This window comes from Pleurodeles waltl, chromosome 10 (assembly GCF_031143425.1).
Source record: "Pleurodeles waltl isolate 20211129_DDA chromosome 10, aPleWal1.hap1.20221129, whole genome shotgun sequence".
Taxonomy (NCBI): Eukaryota; Metazoa; Chordata; class Amphibia; order Caudata; family Salamandridae; genus Pleurodeles; species Pleurodeles waltl.
Window position 1 is genome coordinate 311,102,033 of NC_090449.1, and position 15,977 is coordinate 311,118,009.

The 15,977-nt window shown below is 42.1% G+C and overlaps 1 protein-coding gene across 3 annotated transcripts in view; it reads right to left on the reverse strand.

The window, feature by feature from the left end:
• Nucleotides 1-15,977, reverse strand: part of ABCA3 (ATP binding cassette subfamily A member 3) — a 453,847-nt gene that overhangs the window by 402,959 nt on the left and 34,911 nt on the right. Inside the window, exon 1 of one of the 3 annotated variants that reach the window (XM_069210493.1) lies at nucleotides 1,716-1,793. The exons of 1 other annotated variant lie outside the window; for it this stretch is intronic. The gene's annotated coding sequence lies outside the window, so the exon portion shown is untranslated. Of the gene's footprint in view, nucleotides 1-1,710; nucleotides 1,794-15,977 lie in introns of those variants that run through there. One more of the 3 variants, XM_069210494.1, reaches the window with a different exon arrangement.

Below are 15,977 nucleotides of genomic sequence, written 5' to 3' on the forward strand. Positions count from 1 at the left end.
ATGTTATAGCTCTACTTACATTTCGAGTCCAAAGACCTTACAAAGCCTGTGGCACTATTTAAAAAATAGTAATACAAAAAAGCTTTCCCTTTGCAATTCATCTGTGAGATAAAAATGTTATAGCTCTACTTACATTTCGAGTCCAAAGACATTACAAAGCCTGTAGCACTACTAAAAAAAAGTAATACAAAAAAGCTTTCCCCATGCAATTCATCTGTGAGATAAAAACGATTCTTATTACATTTGGTATGTAAAATAGCCCCTCTTACCCTGAAACAAAAGCAGTGCATATGATGGGAAATGCCACACCAAACAACAAAGAGCAGGGAGAGAGAAATTCTCATCTCTATGTAGACAAAGCCCACCCCGGTAACATGAGGGCTTGCACACAACTGTGCAATGAAGCCAGATCTCATAACAATCGAATGAACCACAAATATGCACACTCCGCAAAAACATGCTTAAATGCGATTTTTTTCACAGCAAACCCCCGATTACGTCATTGTGCAGTGCTATATTCCTGGGCATTAACATAACGAAGCGTTTGGTAATTAATTGGCCGACTGGTACGTGTAAAAAAGTGCACCTGCCACAAAAAAAGAAAAACACACACACACAAAAACAAAACTGTGTTTTCTAACACGTTTACGTTATGTTATACCATAAATAAGCACCAAGCACAGGGTGTTTACTATTAAATTCCCCGTGGACTGTGCCTGTCCTTGTAAGGGATCACTGTGTCAACAGTAAGCACTGCAGAAGCGAGCACACCGGCAATGCACCCGTTGAACAAACCTAAAGCAGACACGGACAGGAAGCATTAGCATCGCTTTTTGGACCAAACATACCAAAGAACCACTCACTAAAAGGTGGCTGAGGAAAATATTTTTGCTCATAAACGGATATATAAAAATAAGTTTTTTTTTTTATACATTTGACTTCCACGGTGTGCTCACAAATTCATCTTCAATGCACGTTAGGCATCAAAACATCTTCAAAACTTCCATTTCAACAGATGAAAAACGATGAAGCGTGTTAACGCCTCCTATCACTAAACGGCAGTCGCAACAAACGGCGTCAAATATATGGCCTGAATCGAACCTTCTTCAATAAACAGGTCCAGGCCAGTCTAAAAATGAGCTATTTCCAAGCCCATTACTTGGCGTAACAAAGACCCCGCAGCCCCTGCGGTGAGGCGGGGGACCCCGGGCTTCAGGAGCCCCCCTCACCACATTACCTGGCCTGTGTGAGTCCGGGGTGGGGGGCCTCTATGTTCAGTGCGGGGGCTTGCAGATGTATTACGCCATTGGCTCATTACTAAAAAGTTCGTAGCTTTAACTGCGGCTCCTACCCTCACGTTTTAAACCGCTGGCTTCAGATGTGACCGACGGATAGTGAAGTCTCGCACGTTTCTGGATCCCCTTTGATCTGCAGGTTAGGAGTATGGGTCTTGACAAGGCCAACTCAGCCTGCCATCCCTGCACGGTTAGAAAATGAAGCGCCATTACATCGTGAAAAGTCAACAGTGTTTGTTTACAGCAGAAGAGTGCTAAGAAGGTCAATACAAAACAATTCATTGGTAAATGCAAGCACACACACAGACGTCTCAAACGACGCTGCCTATCGTAGTCCAAGTCAAGAGACAACTATTTGCACAATCTCTTTCTGTCAGACTTTTTTACAAAATGCTAAAACGCTAAACAGGCGAACCTTACGGAAAGCAACGTCAAAGCAGGTACCGTCCCCTTTAGCCCGCAGAGCCGAACCCCAGCATGGTCTGCAGAACGCTCCAGTGCCCAGGAAAAAGGTGGAGTGCCAGGGTCTGCGCACCTGTCCCAGGGCATTACGGCGTCCCGCCCACGTCCCCCTCCCAGGGGCCCTATAGGCTGCTTTGATGGAGCAGGCCCCGCCCACAGGCCAGAAGAAGGGACAGCCTTGCATCCCTGCATAGCTTAGATGAATGACATCTGCCCCTTTTCACAGATTCTCTGAGAAGGGAGACAAAGGCCTCAGGACGCCAGCTGCTGCCGGGGCGACCTCTCCTAACCCCACAGGAGACTGAAAAGGAGAAGCCTTAAATAACACATTATATATGCACGTTATCTATATACAGGTATAGGCATGGAGTAGATATTTTTTGATTTTTTTAACACGTTTTCGGGACGCACTGGTATCCTTATGACCTAATTAAGGCCCGAAAACAAACACAACTACGTTAAGGTGTAAGGAAGGAAAACAAATTATGTTACGTTTTGCTTGGAATGCACGAACCATCAGAATTATGAGGAAACACACAGATATTAGAAGGGTGACATAGGTAGCAACAAGCTTTTTTCCCCTATCTGCAAAACACGGGGAAACAGGCGTTACTTTTTCCCTACATTGTTTAAAAAATAAATAAATAAACACAAAAGATTGTGTGCCTTCTGAGAAGTGTATCAGATCTCTGAAACCGCACACCCTGCCACTGCCAGGAGTGAAGACCATCTGAAGAGGAGTGTGGAAAAGACGTTTAATTAAAAATAAAAACACTGCTTTAACGATTTAAACATGTCCTGCATTTACAAATCAAGTGGACAAAAGTGTACATCAATGCCCCAAGTTGCCCCAGTAAATAAGATCATTTGACAACTTACCCATTGCGGAACCCCACCACCACAATCCTTACAAGCTGGTATACTTCTTCACTACGCGTTTCTTGTAAACGAACAGGAAGTGAAACAGAGTTCATGCTAGGGTATGTAGTCTTGGGAATGCGTCGGTTCTAATTGATGTTACCACAAACATGACTATAGACTAATGAGGAAACTGGAGACAGATAGCCTCCGCCAATAAACATATTTTTATACGTTTTTAATCGTGTATTATACTTAACCTAAGCGGTACATAATTTTCTTCAGATATGCAATCTTCATTAAAATGCAATATGTAATCTTTAAAACTCATCCAATCACAGCTATGTTCATTATGAATCTGATCGAACAAGCCATTTACATTGTAAACTCTGATGAACACTACAAATAATATCGTCTGATCTTTGAATGGCCCATATTTGTCCGTATTTAATTAAACAACATCACCACAAATGGTCAAATGTATATAAAAACAAGCATTTGAATGCAATAGTCTCGCATTTGCTCGAGTTAGAGCTATTGGTATTAATACCTGGACTTTTCTTGCCACACAAATTGGTCAACCCTGCCTCATAATTTCGTTTTTTCCACCATATAATTCCTGTGGCCCCGCATATAACTAAAGCACTTCCCTTCTTTCTTTATCTGCATAAAAAAAAGAAAATGTTGCCACTTACCATCCTAATTTAAATCTGCCGTGCTAATGCCAATAGAATACCACTTCCCCCACCCCACCATCAGAGTTGCTGACTTGCATGCTCGACTTAAAAATGAAAGCCACCGGACTTGTAAATGCTTTCTTTTTTTCATTTTTGCAACTCCCATTCCCTCTTCCAGCTTATTCCTTCTGAACCTCCTTGCATAACAAGAATGATAGAAAATTAATTTTAGATGAGAAACAACTATGCTGAAGTTGACATTTGGAACAGAAGTGAAGCACAACGGTTACATAGAACTTCCCATGTCCTCGTCGAGTGCGTCCGGGATTACTTCAACTAAACAGTGAGAACTGCATATACAGGGAGTGCAGAATTATTAGGCAAATGAGTATTTTGACCACATCATCCTCTTTATGCATGTTGTCTTACTCCAAGCTGTATGGGCTCGAAAGCCTACTACCAATTAAGCATATTAGGTGATGTGCATCTCTGTAATGAGAAGGGGTGTGGTCTAATGACATCAACACCCTATATCAGGTGTGCATAATTATTAGGCAACTTCCTTTCCTTTGGCAAAATGGGACAAAAGAAGTACTTGACAGGCTCAGAAAAGTCAAAAATAGTGAGATATCTTGCAGAGGGATGCAGCACTCTTAAAATTGCAAAGCTTCTGAAGCGTGATCATCGAACAATCAAGCGTTTCATTCAAAATAGTCAACAGGGTCGCAAGAAGCGTGTGGAAAAACCAAGGCGCAAAATAACTGCCCATGAACTGAGAAAAGTCAAGCGTGCAGCTGCCACGATGCCACTTGCCACCAGTTTGGCCATATTTCAGAGCTGCAACATCACTGGAGTGCCCAAAAGCACAAGGTGTGCAATACTCCTAGACATGGCCAAGGTAAGAAAGGCTGAAAGACGACCACCACTGAACAAGACACACAAGCTGAAACGTCAAGACTGGGCCAAGAAATATCTCAAGACTGATTTTTCTAAGGTTTTATGGACTGATGAAATGAGAGTGAGTCTTGATGGGCCAGATGGATGGGCCCGTGGCTGGATTGGTAAAGGGCAGAGAGCTCCAGTCCGACTCAGACGCCAGCAAGGTGAAGGTGGAGTACTGGTTTGGGCTGGTATCATCAAAGATGAGCTTGTGGGGCCTTTTCGGGTTGAGGATGGAGTCAAGCTCAACTCCCAGTCCTACTGCCAGTTCCTGGAAGACACCTTCTTCAAGCAGTGGTACAGGAAGAAGTCTGCATCCTTCAAGAAAAACATGATTTTCATGCAGGACAATGCTCCATCACACGCGTCCAAGTACTCCACAGCGTGGCTGGCAAGAAAGGGTATAAAAGAAGGAAATCTAATGACATGGCCTCCTTGTTCACCTGATCTGAACCCCATTGAGAACCTGTGGTCCATCATCAAATGTGAGATTTACAAGGAGGGAAAACAGTACACCTCTCTGAACAGTGTCTGGGAGGCTGTGGTTGCTGCTGCACGCAATGTTGATGGTGAACAGATCAAAACACTGACAGAATCCATGGATGGCAGGCTTTTGAGTGTCCTTGCAAAGAAAGGTGGCTATATTGGTCACTGATTTGTTTTTGTTTTGTTTTTGAATGTCAGAAATGTATATTTGTGAATGTTGAGATGTTATATTGGTTTCACTGGTAATAATAAATAATTGAAATGGGTATATATTTTTTTTTGTTAAGTTGCCTAATAATTATGCACAGTAATAGTCACCTGCACACACAGATATCCCCCTAACATAGCAAAAACTAAAAACAAACTAAAAACTACTTCCAAAAATATTCAGCTTTGATATTAATGAGTTTTTTGGGTTCATTGAGAACATGGTTGTTGTTCAATAATAAAATTAATCCTCAAAAATACAACTTGCCTAATAATTCTGCACTCCCTGTATAATTACAGGCATACAGTAGCCAGACAGCATATGCTTTTCTTGTCAATTACATGTACACATCAAGGCACCTTCTCGATTCTCAGTCTACAGAAAATGGCATTTACATTCATTAAACAATTCCAAAGCTAGATAAAATTCTTCCTTGAAAAAAAGACAAAAATCTACTTTTTAAAATCAACTCTTGTACATCGACGAAGTAAAATAAGTGTCAAGCCCACATTAGCAGTATGGAAGTACTATACAAATGACAATTTCAACACTACCCCAGAGCCATTCTAAAGAATAAACTGGCAGTATTTGGTAAAACACAGGTACAGACTGGACAGGAATGAAAGACACTTTAAATATGAAACTAAAGTTAAATATGTCCGGACGTTCTCTGACTCTGCACCTTATAGTGGCATAATCTTATTGATCTATTCACACTCAAAGTCATCCAATTGCAAAATAAAGCGGATGAACTTAAATAATGTATTTAAACAGACACATGCTCTTCATAGTTGTGTTTAAAAAGCTTGCTTCGGAAATGCATTAGTTGTATTTCCAGGTGAGTTGCAGCTACTTAACATTTTGTTCCTTAAGGTGTAGTCTTCTGTACGTTACCCTGGTGCTGGCAAGAACCTCCCACCAAATGCAAGCCCACTATTCTCCCAGATTCTTACATATTTTCGCAGTTCGTTTGCTGCTCTTTCCATTAGAAACAAGTAATTCAAACTGTTTTGTAAGCTTCAATATGAGCATTTCATGTGAGGCGATAGAAATTCGAGAACCAATGAAAGCTTCCAGCCTCACGGCTTCTTTACCTTTAAACAATTGAGCAAAGTTACTATTGTACATACAGGCTCTGAGACATGGCAGTAATACTGCTGGTTGCCAAGATGAAATATCTTTGAAATGTTGATGGCTCCATTATGCAAGACATTTTATTGGTCTGTGGTCGCCACCTAGTGGGCAGCAGCGCTAAAAGCTTCTAGATGGAGTTTAGCTGCTGTTTAGTTAAAACTGCTCCCTGAGGATTGGCAGGGGTCATGTGATATTCTTGTGAGAGATTTTGCCGTGGGGCGATGGTTGGGGGTAAAGAGCAGAAGCGTCTGAGGAGGATTTCAGGTTGCGGATGTGTACAGACATGCTATGTTGATACAAAGCCACTGACTGCCTGGCTGCGAACACTGTGCCTGCAAAGGAATCTAAGAAAACAAGCATTTGAACTGCAATGGGTCTTGCGTTTGCTCGAGTTATAGCTATTAGCGTTTTCTTGCCACACAAACTGAAAATAAAAAGTAAAACAGTTGATATAAGCGGCCGGTTCAAAGTGCCGCCGTGAGCTTGCAGAGACAGACAAAAGGAACAAGCATTTGCAATGCAAAAACAAAAAATGCGCAAGGGAGAGTAAGAAATGGGATAAACAAAGTCACACATGAAGGCAGATGAAAATAAGTAATAGACTAGAGCCCTGTTAACAGACACAGACTGGAGCCACTGAAACATCCAGTGCTCTGGTCAAATGCTATGAGCCTTTGAAAAAAGTAAAGGGCACATGCTACATAGGCACAAGTGGAAGGGTAAAAGTACTAGGGCCATGCTCCAAGGAAGTGTACAACAGTGGAAAAGTGGGACAAAGAGCAGATATTGACCACTAGCAAGCAAGGATTTTATAAGGACACTGAAACAAACCAGTGAAAAAGCAAAGACCCCACAAAGAAGTATATACTAAAGTATATACAAGAGGTCTCGAATGCTCGACTTAAAAATAGTCCTCCTTATCGCAGACCTGTAAGTACTATACCCAATGTTGAAGAATTTGCCACAAAGACTTGCCAATATATTTTTGCTTATTCATTACCATAACCTGTATATGTATATAATTAGGTTAATATTTTATTTGATCATAGAAACAACTGTTTAGCAAAGGATGGCATCTGTACAGTTGACACAGTCTGCCACGGTCTCATCACGGCATTGTCAACATATGACACGACTAAATGCAAGCCTTTTTTCCCTGGCTCAGTACTTTTTGCTTTTATCATTGGGTCAGTCTTCTTTCCACATCTAAAAATGTTATCTCAATATTTCTATCAAAATGTAAATTTCACCCTACACCTCATCCCCTAGTGGACTGTGGTTCAATTTTCATGGTGGGTGTACCCTATTTGCACCATAATTACCACAATTTTGTTTTCTAAGCTCATATCGTGTGTAATTAGTATGTATTTTGTTGAAGATCTATGGATTGTTTGCCAATTGGGTTGAAACGGCAACAATTATGTGGTGAAAGTGTCTGACATACCACAGCCATCATCCCTCTTGTGGCACAAACTATCAAACATTTGTCCCCCCACCTATATCCATTATATGAAACTCCCCTCATTTTTAATTACTGTGTACCTCCACTGTGCACAACAACTCGTACCACACATTGTACAATATCTAAAGAATCTACACAGCATATTAGTAATACAAGAGAATAAAAATAAATATCCTCAATGTCTTTAGTATTCTTGATTATGTCCACTGTTCACGCCCGTACATGGTACTCACCAGCTTGTATTTTTTCAACATTTGCCTGCAAACGCTAAGGTTAAATTGTATAGTACTTTGTACAAATATATAAGTAATTATAAAAAAAAAAATACAACTGAACCGTGGTTATTGAGTAATGGCCATAATGCATTATAGACATGGAGTCCACTGTGATATTTAAACTGATCGAGGCAGAGGGCATTTGCTGATTTCTAGTCCTGAAAAATAATCTGAGTATTGAGAGGTGTCAGTCTAAATGGCAGCTGCAAAAGACATCAGAAAGGATTTCGATGAAACCGAGAGCTCGAGAGCTGTGGGGTTTCTGGCACAAAGAAGAGGGACTGCCTTCTGGGAACGGTTTTGTCTGCTGAGGATATAGCCCGGGGTGATGCCGCGTGTAGTCTGAGATTTGTAATGGACCTTGGATCAAACACACATGGCTCGGAGTGAAAGTGCAATCTGAAGCAGGTACTTCGGCAGCAGAAGAGTTTCTGTGCTAAATGAGGCATCACTGGACCTAAGGCTGAAATAACCTTTACATGCTCAAAAGCACGTCGTGTGCACCATGCTGCTTGTCCGAATCCGACTATGAAGCAGGATGGCAACACATCCAGACAAAAGTATATTTTCAGAGCCATTTCAGGTCAATAATGACTGAGACTAGGCATGTACACTGTCTATGATACAAATATCAACTGTGAATTAGAATTCTAGATGTATGAAAATCCACTGTCTCATCTAGGTTACAAAGCATTATGTAGGTGCAACTAACAACAAATACAAGATAGCAGTACTTGCAAGTGGAGGCTCATATACAGGAATGACATGAATGACAAATAGCCCATTTACTGAATAAAACGACCCCCTTGTTTACCTAAACATTGAAAACGCTATTTTAACACTTTGTACTGACAAGGTCACGGGAAATAGTCTATTTACTGTAGTTGGTGAATGGGTTATACGAACATAATTATATTTGCACTTCCCTGGGTCTACTGAATTTCATCAGATGGCTTTCTATAAGTAGTATGAACCACTCGGAAAAAAACAAGCACTGGCAATGTCAATAGGGCTGGCTTTAAATGAATGATGTATGGTAATGTGAAGCATTACAAATAAATATCATGGAAATAGATATGTTTTTGTGTGGAAGCACTGTAGAATAATATTGGTGTATGTTAAAAGGTCAGGAGACAGTTGCACTGCCAAGACAGACCTAAAATTCATGTAAGTTAATGACTGCCCTGCTCCCATCTGTGCTACTGCCAAAGAGAGGGCAGGCACTTTTTTGTGTGCAAGCACACCACTTCTGATGAATCAAATCATGCACTCCCGGCCCCCAGCATGTGGGCGGAGCTAAAGTCCTTCTCTAGTGATGTTCACATAATTGTCTGGCGACAACTGCGATGCCAAGCCACACCATAAAAAGATTTTTAAAAATATGACCAAATCTAAAACTTGTACATGGCATAAGCCAGGAATAAATACCTCCCAGTATTTCCATATGGCTAATTCAAAATTGACACAGCGGTTTGCTAATGCACAAGATGAAGTGTGAATGCTTAGCACTAAGTGGGGTAATCTGTGTCCAGGAGCGGTCAGCATGCACTGGATGTCGTGTGGGGGAGCCGGGGGATACGTAGATACGAGTGTGACTGCGCAATTGCCAAACACGCTAAGTGAACAGATGCAAACACACATAGACTTCTTTGTTTGTCTATGCACTTTTGATGGGGTGAAACATATTTCCGAGGAATAAAACTTAGACAGTGAGAGGGAGGGGAGTGGGAGCAAGGTAAATATGGGAAGAAGAGAGGGAAGAGCGAGAAAGTTATGGAAGGTGAAGGATGGGAGATGGCGATTTTTTTATTTTATTTTTGGGGGGGGGGGGAGTTTATATTTACCACTTCTAGAAGTCTGGGTATGCGCTGGTTATAACACTAATACATCAACAAAGGGAGGAACTGGGAGATTAGTTGGTCCAGTGTACGGTCTCCCAATTAACTGAACATACAAAAAAGGTGTACACTGTTCCAAATGGAAAAATATAATCACTAGGGGAACATTAAAGTTCAGGAGCACGAGCCCTCACACATCCGAGAGGATGTCATGCTTCCTCATCGGGTAGCTCCTCGTCAGACCGGTGCTGCAATGTCTGACGGGCTCCTCGTAAGGGGGCTCTTTGCCTGAGATCTTTTAGGTAGCAGCTGTGGTAGTGGACACTACAAGACCTGGTGTTGCGGTCAGGCGCTAATCCTGGCAGGAGAGTGAAAGCTAAAATTGGTTCCCAGTCTTAATAGGAGCGAGTCAATTTAATTAATCAATGGAATAAGACCGGGACCAAGATTAAAAACAGAAGGAAAGTAAAGTGAGGAATAATGCTCAACCACTTTCTGCATGGTGCTGGAGCTTAAGGAGATTATCGTCGGGCTCCTAGGACATGGTCAACATGTTTCGCGTACAGTGGTCTAACAAGATCCTATGACGCTTCTTCAGGACCAATACATAATAAGATTTCTCCTGTCTATATTACCGAAAGTTTGCAAAAATGTCAAACAAATCATATAGTCACTTACTGGAACAACAGTGGGTTTTCAAGCTTCATACTGATACAGATGGGTTGAATGATGCCATTCCCTGGACTACATTGTCCGCCTAATCAACCCCTTTTAAGGATTTACCACTGAGTATTCAGTATCTTCAATCTATATTTGTTCTGTTTTTCACTTTTTATTTCCATCCTAATTGGACTGACTGTGAAAGACTATGGTTTTAGGGAGCCCCATTTTATGTATTACTCTGTGGCCCATACCTTTCTTTTGTCTACTAGGGCGGTTATTTCTGGCTTCCCACTCCAAACTACTCATTGTATTAACTGACATAACTCACTATCCAGTTCTAGCCATTCCAAGATGGCCGACGATGTTTCTAGTCCATTGTTTGTTTTTACTGCCACCCACGAGGCTATTGGAGTAATGCTCGTTCTAGTCTATTATATCTCTGATCACAAAGATGGCCGCCGTAATTTTGCTTGCGTCCTTCTTTTATTTCTGAGACTCGCTCCGATGCAGTTCCCGGAGTGTAGTCCTTCTACAGTTTTGACCACCCTCTCCCATTTTTTCCGGGAAAACTTCTCTTTAAAAGACTCGCACCGAGTCGGGAAGTTGTCTTTTCGGGAGAGCACGTCAGGGTAGGTTCCCCTGCAGACTGCCGTCATCCACAAAGTAAGTGACCTCGCGTTTGTGTGTTTATCGCTTTTTTCGGCGACTTATTTACTCTGGGGATGCATATTGAGCTCAACTAATGAAATCTCTCAAAGTATTAACAGACTTAGGTCGGGGTAATCCCTTAATATTTTATGGATAACCACGCTTTGCCAGTGTGTTTTTGGCTTTGTAAATCACCACGTAGACTATTACACTCTGCTACAGTACTCACCAAACCTTTTTAGAAATATTTTCTGCTGTAAAACTGTTTTATGCCTCCCAGTTTTCCTTCAACAAATGTCATAAATGCTAGTGACGAGTCTGAGTATGAATTTCCAAGTGACATGGACTACTAATGTGCTTGATGTTCATAATCAATCTAACCAACCGACCTCTAGTAGTGAATGTGACTGTTTTGGTTCTGATTGATTACACTGCATTCATGGTGTCTGCTTTACCACTTTATTAGTAGTGACCGCTTACAACATATTACTTCCCAAGGGGCCCCCCCATGTACCATGGGATGGTAAGCATATTGTTTTATTATGTTTTTACACAACTGGTTACTACACACTGTTGAATCACGGGTGTCCTTCCTTATTTTTCCGTGTGTTTTGATCAAAATGATTTGTTTGTATTTTTCTAGGGCGACCATTAAAGGTTTCTGACAATTCGTGAACTTCAATGTAAGTGACTATATGATTTGTTTGACATTTTTGCAAACTTTCGGTAATATAGACAGGAGAAGTCTTATTATGTATTGGTCCTGAAGAAGCGTCATAGGATCTTGTTAGACCACTGTACGCGAAACATATTGACCATGTCCTAGGAGCCCGACGATAATCTCCTTAAACTCCAGCACCATGCAGAAAGTGGTTGAGCATTATTCCTCACTTTACACTTTCCTTCTGTTTTTAATCTTGGTCCCGGTCTTATTCCATTGATTAATTAAATTGACTCGCTCCTATTAAGACTGGGAACCAATTTTAGCTTTCACTCTCCTGCCAGGATTAGCGCCTGACCGAAACACCAGGTCTTGTAGTGTCCGCTACCACGGCTGCTACCTAAAAGATCTCCGGCAAAGAGCCCCCTTACGGGGAGCCCGTCAGACATTGCAGCACCGGTCTGACGAAGAGCTACCCGATGATGAAGCATGACATCCTCTCGGATGTGTGAGGGCTCTTGCTCCTGAACTTTAATGTTCCCCTAGTGATTATATTTTTCCATTTGGAACAGTGTACACCTTTTTTGTATATAACACTAATACTCCACCAACGTTCTATTTTCCTCACTTCAAAAGACGAACACATGAAGGATCAAGAAGTGGTGTCTGAAATGTGAAGATTTGTTGCGCACCATTTCCCTAAAGCAGAACTCAAACTGCCAAACTGGAATCCCAGTGTGCACTACATGACAAACAAGAGAAACCAAGCCTCTGTATGACGTCAGATAATGTTGCACCTGTGCTGCAGTCTCTTAAACATCCGAGACCGCCCCAAACCACCATGTTTGAAGACCCATTACTAAAAAGAGTCATTTGTTTTAAGACCGGCGCAGAAATCTATTTGTGGGTTTGGTTAAAAAAAAAAAAAAGCCATGATGTTCGGAAATCACGCGAGTGGCATCTCTACGAAGACCGAATACCCGCCCTCACCTCATCGAGGAGAGAAAGCAAGAGTGGGCCAACGTGACAATACTGTTTTAAATAAGCACTGCGCAACATTAAAAATCCCATGGAATTCCGTTCTTTTTGCAAAATCGAACATGCTAAACATTGTAAAAAAGGACAGCAAGTCACAAAAATCATTAATTTAAGTAAACAAACGAGAGTCCATTCGGGGTTTATTACGATGCCTTTCACCAATTAGCAAAGATACGATTTGAAAGTAATTTGAATGACAAAGATTCAGAAAAGTCTGGCGAATTAGAAACATCGAATTGCAGAAACGATTTGTAAGAAAAATCCACACCATGGACTAAGCTGCATATGATGACTATCCCATTCAGGCTAGAGCTGCTTCTATCGGGCTTTATTTGTCGAAATCTCACAGAAAAGCAGACAATGCACATGTGTTCATCATTTACAAGTCAGGGTCTAAAGGGTAGGGCAGGATAGTATAGTTAAGACTGGAGAATTCCCCTCACACACTGCAGCTGAGTTCTAGTAATTTTATCAGAGGCCTGGAAGCCAGCCAAGAGGCACAGGAGGCCTAACGCCAAAAGGCACTACATAGCGAAGAGGCAATGGGATCACATGAGGGTGGGGCCTTGGTTGTTACAGATGGGAAGAGCTTGGACACGGGCTGAGGGAAATTTAATAAGAAACTCAAATACCCTGGCCTTACCTACAGTGGTGCCATAACTGAAAGCCAGCACACACAAAGCAAATAGTCACAGATTCATGTGTCCATATAAAGGGGATTGTCTATCGAGTAATCAAAAGCACATAAGCAGCAAGGTGCAATATAGATGGTAATACAAAATATCTAAACAAAGCACTGCAGGGATACAATATATTAAAAAAATAAGTTCCAAGGTCCAGCGCTCATTCCCTGTTGAGTAATAGCCACAATCCAAGAGGTGGGGTAGATTACTTTTTGAGGTTTGGACCCACTTTATCTCAGTATCAATAATCTTGTAAAAAAATAAATAAGTAGATCTACCCTTTATCAAATCAATACAGACTCCTTTGTCGTGTTTATGCAAATCCCTTTTTATTTGATACGGTTATTCCAGATGAAACATTTAGTTTGTATTGAAATCACAGTTGTGTATACAGCCTTATTCCAGATGATACAACTTTGATTTCAATACAAATAAAGTGTATTTGCAGCAGACACGTTTCACCCCCTATATGGCTCAACAGCCTGGGGCTTTCTCAAGGTTTTTATCTTGTGTGACAAATATTATGCCACATATTATGCAGACAAAACCTATTAATTTCCAGTTCTGGCCTGTACAATTACAGTGATACAAATCAAGAACTCTCCTCTATGACACACTGCTCTTTGTGGAGTACAGTGTCGCAGAGTGTCAGAACAGAAATAGGTCTATAGAGTAGTGAGTGTGTTGTAGAGTAGTGTGTCCTACAGTGTTGCAGAGGGAGGTGGTGTAGAAGAGAGTGGGGTAGAGCAGGTGAAGTAGAGGGGAGAGGAGTAGAGTAGAGGGGCATAGAGTGGAGGGAAGTGGAGGGGTGTAGAGTGGATTGGGACGTAGAGAGCAGGGGAGAGGCATAGAGTGGAATGGAGGGGAGTGGAGGGTCACATAGTGGAGAGGGGGCATTGAGGGATGTGAATTGGAGGGATGTGGATTGGAGGGGCGTGGTGTTGAGAATGGCAGCAAAGCGGAGTGGCATTGCATGGAGTGGCGTACTGTAGAGTAACATGCCATAGAGTGGAGTAAATTGGAGTAGCATAGATTGGCATATAGTGTCGCGGAGTGGTGTACTGTCGAGTATGCTTGATGTGGTAGCACACTACCATTACAGACAACACATTTTGAACTGAAATGACTATTACATTTGCATAGACATACAGTTTTACTGATAAAAGTATACAGCAACCAAACAGTAATGTGTGGAAATGTCATCAACAAGTTTATTGATTTGTTTTGATCGTATTAAAATATTTGTTTCCACCACACTACAGAATTACAAAAAATCTAATTCATTTTTGCTTTCTTACTTACGATATATTCTGAAATATCTGCACATTGAACTTTTGTTGCTGTGAAAGGAAAGTTTTTCTTTTAGCACACAAGATTGTCACATGAACTCGCTCACTTTGAAGTCAAAGAAAGAAAACTAAACGCCAAGCTCTCTCTGAAGGCTGAGCCTAATATTTGGCCTCTGTTAATTATTGTGCAGCAAACGTGAAAAGATAAGAACAAGATTGAAAAGCCTGTTTACGAAAAGCGAGCACTCGTTGACGAATACAGTATATAAGCTATGCTCCATGGGAGGGTAAAATCATGCGGGGCATCCTAAAACAAATAAAATCAGCCAACAGAAAGCAAGCAAATGTGAGTTACAAAAGACAAAGCTAATGGTAAGCAATGGGAGGAATGCATTCCCAGGAAAGCTTTCCTAATGTCCCTAAGAAGTCGTTAGCAAACTAGACGACTACGCTGTCTGGTAGGCTTGAACCTAAAAACGAAGTGCAAGAGTAATGTTATATCTGCAAACACATATTAAAGAACCAGGAGGAACTCAACACTAATAGACAAAGGCAAAAGAAAGCACAGGACGAACACCGCATCTTAACCTCTTAAGTGCGGGCGTCGGCCACTGGCCGACGCCCACACACCCTCCCTGGTGCGGGTCACGACCAATGGCCGACACCAGGAAGGGCATTAATAAATCCTCGGGTGCGTTGCACCCGAGGATTTATTATTATTTTTTTTACTCCCCCCGGGAGACACGGAAGCTACCGTGTCTCCCCCCGCCCCTTTGTGACGTCAGCGCGCCGCTGACGTTGCAAAGGTGTTTTCCCCATGAGAGCAGGAACCAGCCTTGCGGCAGCTTCCTGCTTTCATGGGGAAAACGGCCTTTTACACGTTCGGGAAGGCCTCGTAAGAAAGGGGAGAGTCTCCCCTTTCTTACAAGGCCTTCCTGAAAGTGTTTCCTGGGCCCCGATCGCAGCACAGCTGCGATCGGGGGCCAGGAAACACTTTCAGGTTTCCTGGCTCCCCCGATCGCAGCACAGCTGCGATCGGGTGGGGGGGTCAGGAAACATTTTGAAAAGGCCTCGTAAGAAAGGGGAGACTCTCCCCTTTCTTACGAGGCCTTCTGAAACTGTTTCTGGCCCCCGATCGCAGCGGGGGCCAGAAACAGTTTCAGAAGGCCTCGTAAGAAAGGGGAGAGTCTCCCCTTTCTTATGAGGCCTTCTGAAACGGTTTCCTGGCCCCCAATCGCAGCACAGCTGCGATCAGGGGCCAGGAAACCCCAATAGACACCAGGGATTTCACTTTTGGGGGGCGGCCCCCCCCGGCATAATTTTTTTTTATAAAAAAAAAAGGTAGGTGCCCCCTGGGGGGG